The following is a 7,017-nucleotide window of genomic DNA, read 5'->3' as shown; positions in this document are numbered from 1 at the left end:
GATTTTAATTTTTTTATAAAAAATTTTTCATAAAATTTCAAAGCTACATTATTAGAAAATTTTTTTCGATTCTCTATGCAATGAGACGTTGCAAATAAGTAAAGAGTTACAACTCTTTCGACGAGTCTTTCGATGTGGCGATTGCTGGAACTGGGAATGAAAAAAAATAGTGGTATTGACGCGATCGAACCTGAAACTCTTTTCAGATATCGTACGTGATGCGCGACTCAAGCACAGGAAAGCTTTCGGAGTGATAGTGGTGGGGGAGTGGATTAAGAAGAGCAGGAAATATATAGCTTGACATCGTCTCAAGGAATGGATGGAAAAAGGTTATCGATATACGTACGTCTGTATTACAGTTGCAGTGGTTTTTCGTCATACTGAAAGCAGCTAACATCTACGATATATATATATATACATATATATATATATTTATTATATAAGACCCTGTGCTTGGCTTCTCAACGTGCTTTTCTACCAAAAAATCCTCACCCAAAAAATCAGTCTTCAAAATATATTCAAAATATATTATATATTTTGAGATATAATAAATATTGAAATATATCTAATATATAAAGAAAATAATAATATATAAAATATATTATTTATATTATATATAAAAGAAGCATTTTCTTCAACGTATCAATACATTTTCAAAATAGCAACCTTCTTTGGAAAAATTCATCAATTGGAAAGCAACTACAAGCGAAAAATTCCTTATTTATACTGCTGCTGTTGTTCGGCGCTCCCCACTTCTCAAAAGCGTCGCGCGCACTCGCTTCCCCCACTCTTCTCACTCTGCCTAATTGCCACCAACGATTATTTTTTAAAATATTAAACACATTTTTCTACTGAAAAAAAATTTTATAAACGAGGATCGTTTAGTGACACTAAAAATAATATAAATAAGGAATTTTTTTTTCCTAAATCGACTATGGAAAATAAAAAATACAATGTCGAGAGAAACAGAAAAGGAGTGAGTATTTTTCGGCGCGAAGACACGAATATTAAATGAAATTTTTGTCAAAATTCTGAAAAAATGAAATAAGCGTCTTTGAAATAAAAGGAATAAAAAAAGAAAAATTTTTTTTTAAATAGTGTGCTCTCAGCAAATAAACAATGAGGCAAACATTTAATAAAAAAAAACTGAAACAGAAAAAAAAACGCAAGCACGAGGTCAAAAATAATAATTTCCAAGGATTTTTGAATTTTTTTTCTCATTTTTGGGAAGCAGGAAGCAAGGCTTAAGAAGGCTGTGAGCGTAAAAAAATGGTCGCCATAATATAAATGAGTATACACGAAGTATAAGTATAGATAATAATTATTGTAATACTGGGATTAGCGGCTGAATGGCGACAGTGAAAAAAAAATAAAAAACGATATTTTTTAATCTTGAAAAAATTTTTTTTTGTTAAAATTTTAGTAGTTTTGAATAAAATTTAAATTTTCATAACAGACCCTTTTTTCTCAACTGTCACCATTCAAGAGAATTTTTTTCGGGAAGGATATTTTTTTTTTTTTTTGCTCTGGTCAATAGAATAAAAGAGATGAAATAAGAAAAAAGCATTATTAAAACAAATATTCATGCATTTATCAAGCATTATTATTACAAATACTGACTGACTCCTGACAGAAAAAAAACCCCGCGAGCGTGCATGCGCAAAATCGCATTCGACCTTTTTAACTCGTTCGGCTCTGTTTTCTTTTCTTTTTTTTTTTTTTTAATAGAAAAAAATGTTTTTAAAAACAGAGACGAAAAAATTAACACTAATATTGTACAAAGTTTCATATTTTTTTTTAAAATGTATTTATATACTAAAAGTCTATACTTGCGCACTTAATTAAATACAAGGTGATTAATTAAGAAAAAAAAATAAAAGTTTTAAAAAAATCGGTCGCGAACGAATGCAGGAATTTTTGCATTTGCATTCCCGGGGACGCACGAATATAGCATTATTCGAGATTTAAATATAGTATATATAGAGATATTATACATATATGCATAAGTCCGTGTACGTGTTGGTGTTTTTTTTGTGTGGACGTGCGTGTCTTTTGAGCGCGCGCTTTTTTTCCTTTTTTTTTTAATTAATATTTTTTTTTTATTTACGTACACGAAATAAATTTTTAAACAGTAATTTAGACAATAATATATTATATCGGACATTCACGTGTCTTATTTCCACAGGACGTGTTACTTTCCAGGAAAAAAAATTTTTTTTCTCAAAGTTTAGATTTTTGTAAAAAAAAATTTCCTTCTAAAAACTTTCTTTCTTAATTAATTTTAGAAACCGTAAAAAAAATTTTTTTTTTGTAAATAGAATAAAAGTCGTTAAAACTATTCAATATTTCTAAAAATTAGTATTTTTCAAATGAATTTTTTTTTGTTTAGTTATTTTATTGAAGAGAAAGGGGAAAAAAATTTGTCTGGATTATTTTTTATTTTAATTGTTTATTTTTATTTTCTTTTTTTCTTTTTTAAAAAATAGTAAAAAAATTCTTATTAGTGATAGTCTATTGTTCTTTTCATTTATTAAAATTAATTAAAAAAAGTAGATTATTGAGCAATTTTCTTCTTACTGAAAAGTAATTAAGATTTACCAAAGAAATTTTTTTTCCCTCCATTCTGATTTGAATCAAAATTTTATTTTTTCAGAGAAAAAAAATACTAGTTTTTAGAAATTTTAGGTAAAAATAAAAAAAAAAATTTCTACGGGAAATTTCTAAATTATTAAAATTGCAACAATTAGGGGGGAGGGGGGATTTCTAAACTATCGCCAAACAAAAATTGCAACAATTTTGGAAAAAATTTAAAATTCATCTTAAAACTTCCAATTTTTTCATTGTCTTAAATTATTATTTTTACTAATTTTTATAATTTTTTAATTTCTTATTAATTTTTTCTAATAATTTCTATAAGTAATTTTGTAATAATTTTTTATTAACTTTTCAATCCATTCTCATTAATTTGTTATAAATTTTTTATTAATTGTTTAATTTTCTCATTAATTGTTTATTAATAATTTTTAAAATAATTTTTAAAATAATTTTTTTAATAATTTTTCTTATTAGTTGTTTATTATTACACTGACATTAAACACAGTATTGCATAAATTTTCGTTTCATTAATCACTAATATTTGCAGATAATTTACGTCCAGATTTAATTTTTTTTTTCAATTTTTTGGTAAATAAATTTTAACTAATTTTTTTTTTATAAAGAATATATAATTTTAATTTCAATTCCTTTTTTGATCCTTTACTTTAAAAAGGTCATTATTTCATAAATTTCTAGTTTTTTTTGTATAAATATAATTCTCTTCACTAGAAGTAAGAAGTCTTTTTATTTTTTTAGAAAAAATTTCAAATTGCATCCTAATATGTTAATTTAGAGTTAACACATATATTTTCTAACTAAAATTTTTGGTTTTTTTAAAAATTTGCTTGTAAATTTAAATTTATTGCTATTAAAATTTATTGACATTTACATTTTCGAAATTTAAATTTTTTACTCAGTAATTTTTAAAATCGTTACACATTATTTTTCTTTTTTGTTCTTCTTTTCTTTTCTATTTTCCCTTCTAATTAAACATTTTAAAAACTAATTTTTATATTGCATTTCATTTCTTCAATTTTTTCTCTAAATTTAAACTATAATTCAAATTTTTTATTTTAAAAACATTTTTTAATTTAAACAATTTAAAAATATTTTTATTTTAAAAGATTTTTTTTCATTTTTAAAAATTAATTTTAACATTAATTTTTTCTATACGTAATTCCGTTTTTTTACCTGGACGGATAAACTATTATCTTCATTTATAACCTCTTCAAATTTTTTTATATTTCAAACAATACTTTAGAATTTAAAAAATTTTAAACTAGGTAAAATTTAAAAAAAAATTAAAATTTATGACAATTCACACCAATATTTATGTATAAATTTAAAAATATTTCTATATTTTGCACAAATTTTCAAAATTAGCACAATTTTTTCGTTATAATTTTTTATCGATAAATAAATAATAATAAAAATAAGTAAAAGAAAAAACACACTTTATTTTTTAGGTAAAACTTACAATTATCAAAATACTAAAAATTTACGAAAACAATTTTTTTTTGCAAACAAATAACACAATTTTTTTTCCAAACACGATAGTAATTAATAAAAATCTTAATCTTAAACGAATAAACTTTTAACGAATTAGAAAATAATTTTTGATTTTAAATTAACTAGAATAATAAATTTCACTTAAACAAAACTCGAAACAAATGCATATTAGAAAAATATACAGGAAATTAAAAACTTTTTTTTTATTATTTAATATTAATTTCTAAATATTAGTATAGGATTTAGTAATATTAAAATAAAGAAGAGAATTAATGGATTTTTTTTCGTCAAAATATGGAAAGTAAACATCCTGTCGAAATACGTGTTTATATATTATATCTTTATTATTAGCGAGGCCTGTGGGAACATAAGTCTTTGACTACTTTACTTTCCTTTAAAATTTTATTCGCAGAGGCCTTTTTTATACCTATATATACATATATAAATACATACATATACATATTTTTTTTCTTTTTTTTCGAGAAAAGTTTTAGGGCAATTTTCTTATGAATCAAGGTTACGTCACTAAATCCAAAGTTAATAGAGGAGAAAATAAGCATTTCTACTTCCATTTAACAAGGGGAACAAGACGTGTTTGGTCAGACGAGACTTTGACTCATTCAAAGAACCCCACACGTGCATTATGTAAGGTCCTTGAAGCTTTTCGTATCTCTCACTTAAGACCAAACGTGTTCTGATTCATCCAAGATGGGTTTAGTTTTGTAACACAATATACGCCCCACGAACAAACACTTGACAAAAGAAAAATGCTATCAATCATTTTTTTTGTCGTAGGAAATTTTTCTATGTGCTAAAAAAAGGAGTTTTTTCTATTTGAACCCAAAAAGCGGAATTTTATCATTTTTTTTAATTTGAATTTTAGAAATAAGGAATTTTATAATATTTTATAAGTTGAACCCCAGAAAGAAGAAATTTTTTAATTTGAACTCTGAAACGAAGAAATTTTATATTTTTTTTAATTTGAACCCCTGACAGAAGAAAATTTGTAATTTGAACCTTATAAAGAAGAAATTTTATAATATTTTATAATTTGAACCCCAGAAAGAAGGAATTTTATAATTTAAACCTTACAAAGAAGAAATATTATAATATTTCATAGTTTGAACCCCAGAAAGAAGAAATTTTAAATTTTTTAATTTGAGCCCCAGAGAGCAGAAATTTTATATTTTTTATAATCTGAACCCCAGAAAGAAGAAATTTTACAATATTTTTTAATTTGAACCCCAGAAAGAAGAAATTTTATAATATTTTATAATTTGAACCCCAAAAATGAACAATTTTTTTATTTTATAGTTTGAACCCTAAAAAGAAGAAAAACCTCAGAAAAGAAAATCCAAATTTAAAAAAATGTTTGTTAATTCGGAAAAATATAAATGATGGAAACAAAAAATCGAGTATAGGTCGTGATGTTATTTGTTTACGTAGAGGGTAATAATACATATATATATAGAAAATTATAAAAAATTACATATTGAAAATGTATGTATGTATATTTATATATATATATATATATATATATATATATATATATATATATATATATATATATATATATATATATATATATATAGGTATTTTCTTTTAAAATAAGTTCATTTTGGATAGAAGTAAATTTTTCGTTGCACATTTATTTTCATGCAACCTCGCGATTTATATATTGCATTGTATATTGTACGTGTATGTATTTATATGTGTATATAAATTAGAGATATATATGTATATTGTATATACTATGTATATTTATATAAATGTTATTATAATATGCTTTATATATATATATAGATATATATATAATTTTCTTTCCTTAAGTGGATAGTCATGTCCGTGTATAACACGAATGTGTGCAGTAGAGTGTCAGTGCAAGGGAAGGCACTTCCGCTATGTCTTAGCTTCGTATCCGATGATTTCAAAAAACATTTTTTTTCATTCGATTTTAATAAATTTATTTTATCAATTTAAAATTTTTTTTAAATAAAATTTTCTTTAAAATAAAGATTATATAAAAATTTCTCCTCATTCATATTACATAAACAATATATATATATACAAATTTTTTTATATCAAAATTACATTCAAAAGAAATTATATAAAATTACATAAAATTATATAAAAATTATATTAAAGGAGATTATTCAATTATTTTTTATTTGAAAATTATATTAAAAGAAATTAGGTAACAATTTCTTTTGGTGTAAAAATGATAAAGAAAAAATATAAAAATTCTTTTTGAATAAAAATTGTATTAATAGAAAGTACATAAATATCGTATATAAAAAAATACGGAAAGAATATAAAAAAATTTGTATAAAAATTTTGTTTACATAAACAGGTAAAAATTCTTTTACATAGAAATTATAGATATTAAAAAAAAATTGTTACCAAAAAAAATTTGTCTTAAAAATTATTTCAATGGTGACATTTTATTTTATCGTAAAAATTTACACTTTTTCAACTGGAATTTCTTTTTAATTTGTTATTTCGAATTTTTTACATCGAATAGAAAATGAGTAGAGAAGTTTTGACATAATTTTTGCATAAAATTCTTAAAAATTTTATTAAAAAATAGGCGAGAAACCTATTAAATTTCAGAAAAAGATTAAAAAGAAAATAATTAGAAGAAAGGGTGTAAAGGGGGTAGTAAGTAAGGGGCTTAGCAATTTTTAGAAAAAAATCTAAATAAAATTAGTAATAGTAATTCAATTAATCGGAAAGGCAATTGAATTCACGTAAGGATTAATTGATTATTGATAGTTTAATTAAATGTAATGTATGTATAAAATCAAATAGACTGCAGAAGGTATTAATTAAATTTAGAATCGACCACAATTAACCTATTTCGTTTAATTTAAAAAATTGTTAATTATTTTCAATTAAATTAATAAATTTTCGCCT

This window comes from Leptopilina heterotoma, unplaced genomic scaffold, assembly GCF_015476425.1.
Source record: "Leptopilina heterotoma isolate Lh14 unplaced genomic scaffold, ASM1547642v1 Lhet_397, whole genome shotgun sequence".
Lineage (NCBI taxonomy): Eukaryota > Metazoa > Arthropoda > Insecta > Hymenoptera > Figitidae > Leptopilina > Leptopilina heterotoma.
The sequence above is the reverse complement of the archived record's forward strand: the minus strand, read 5'-3'. Positions refer to the sequence as shown.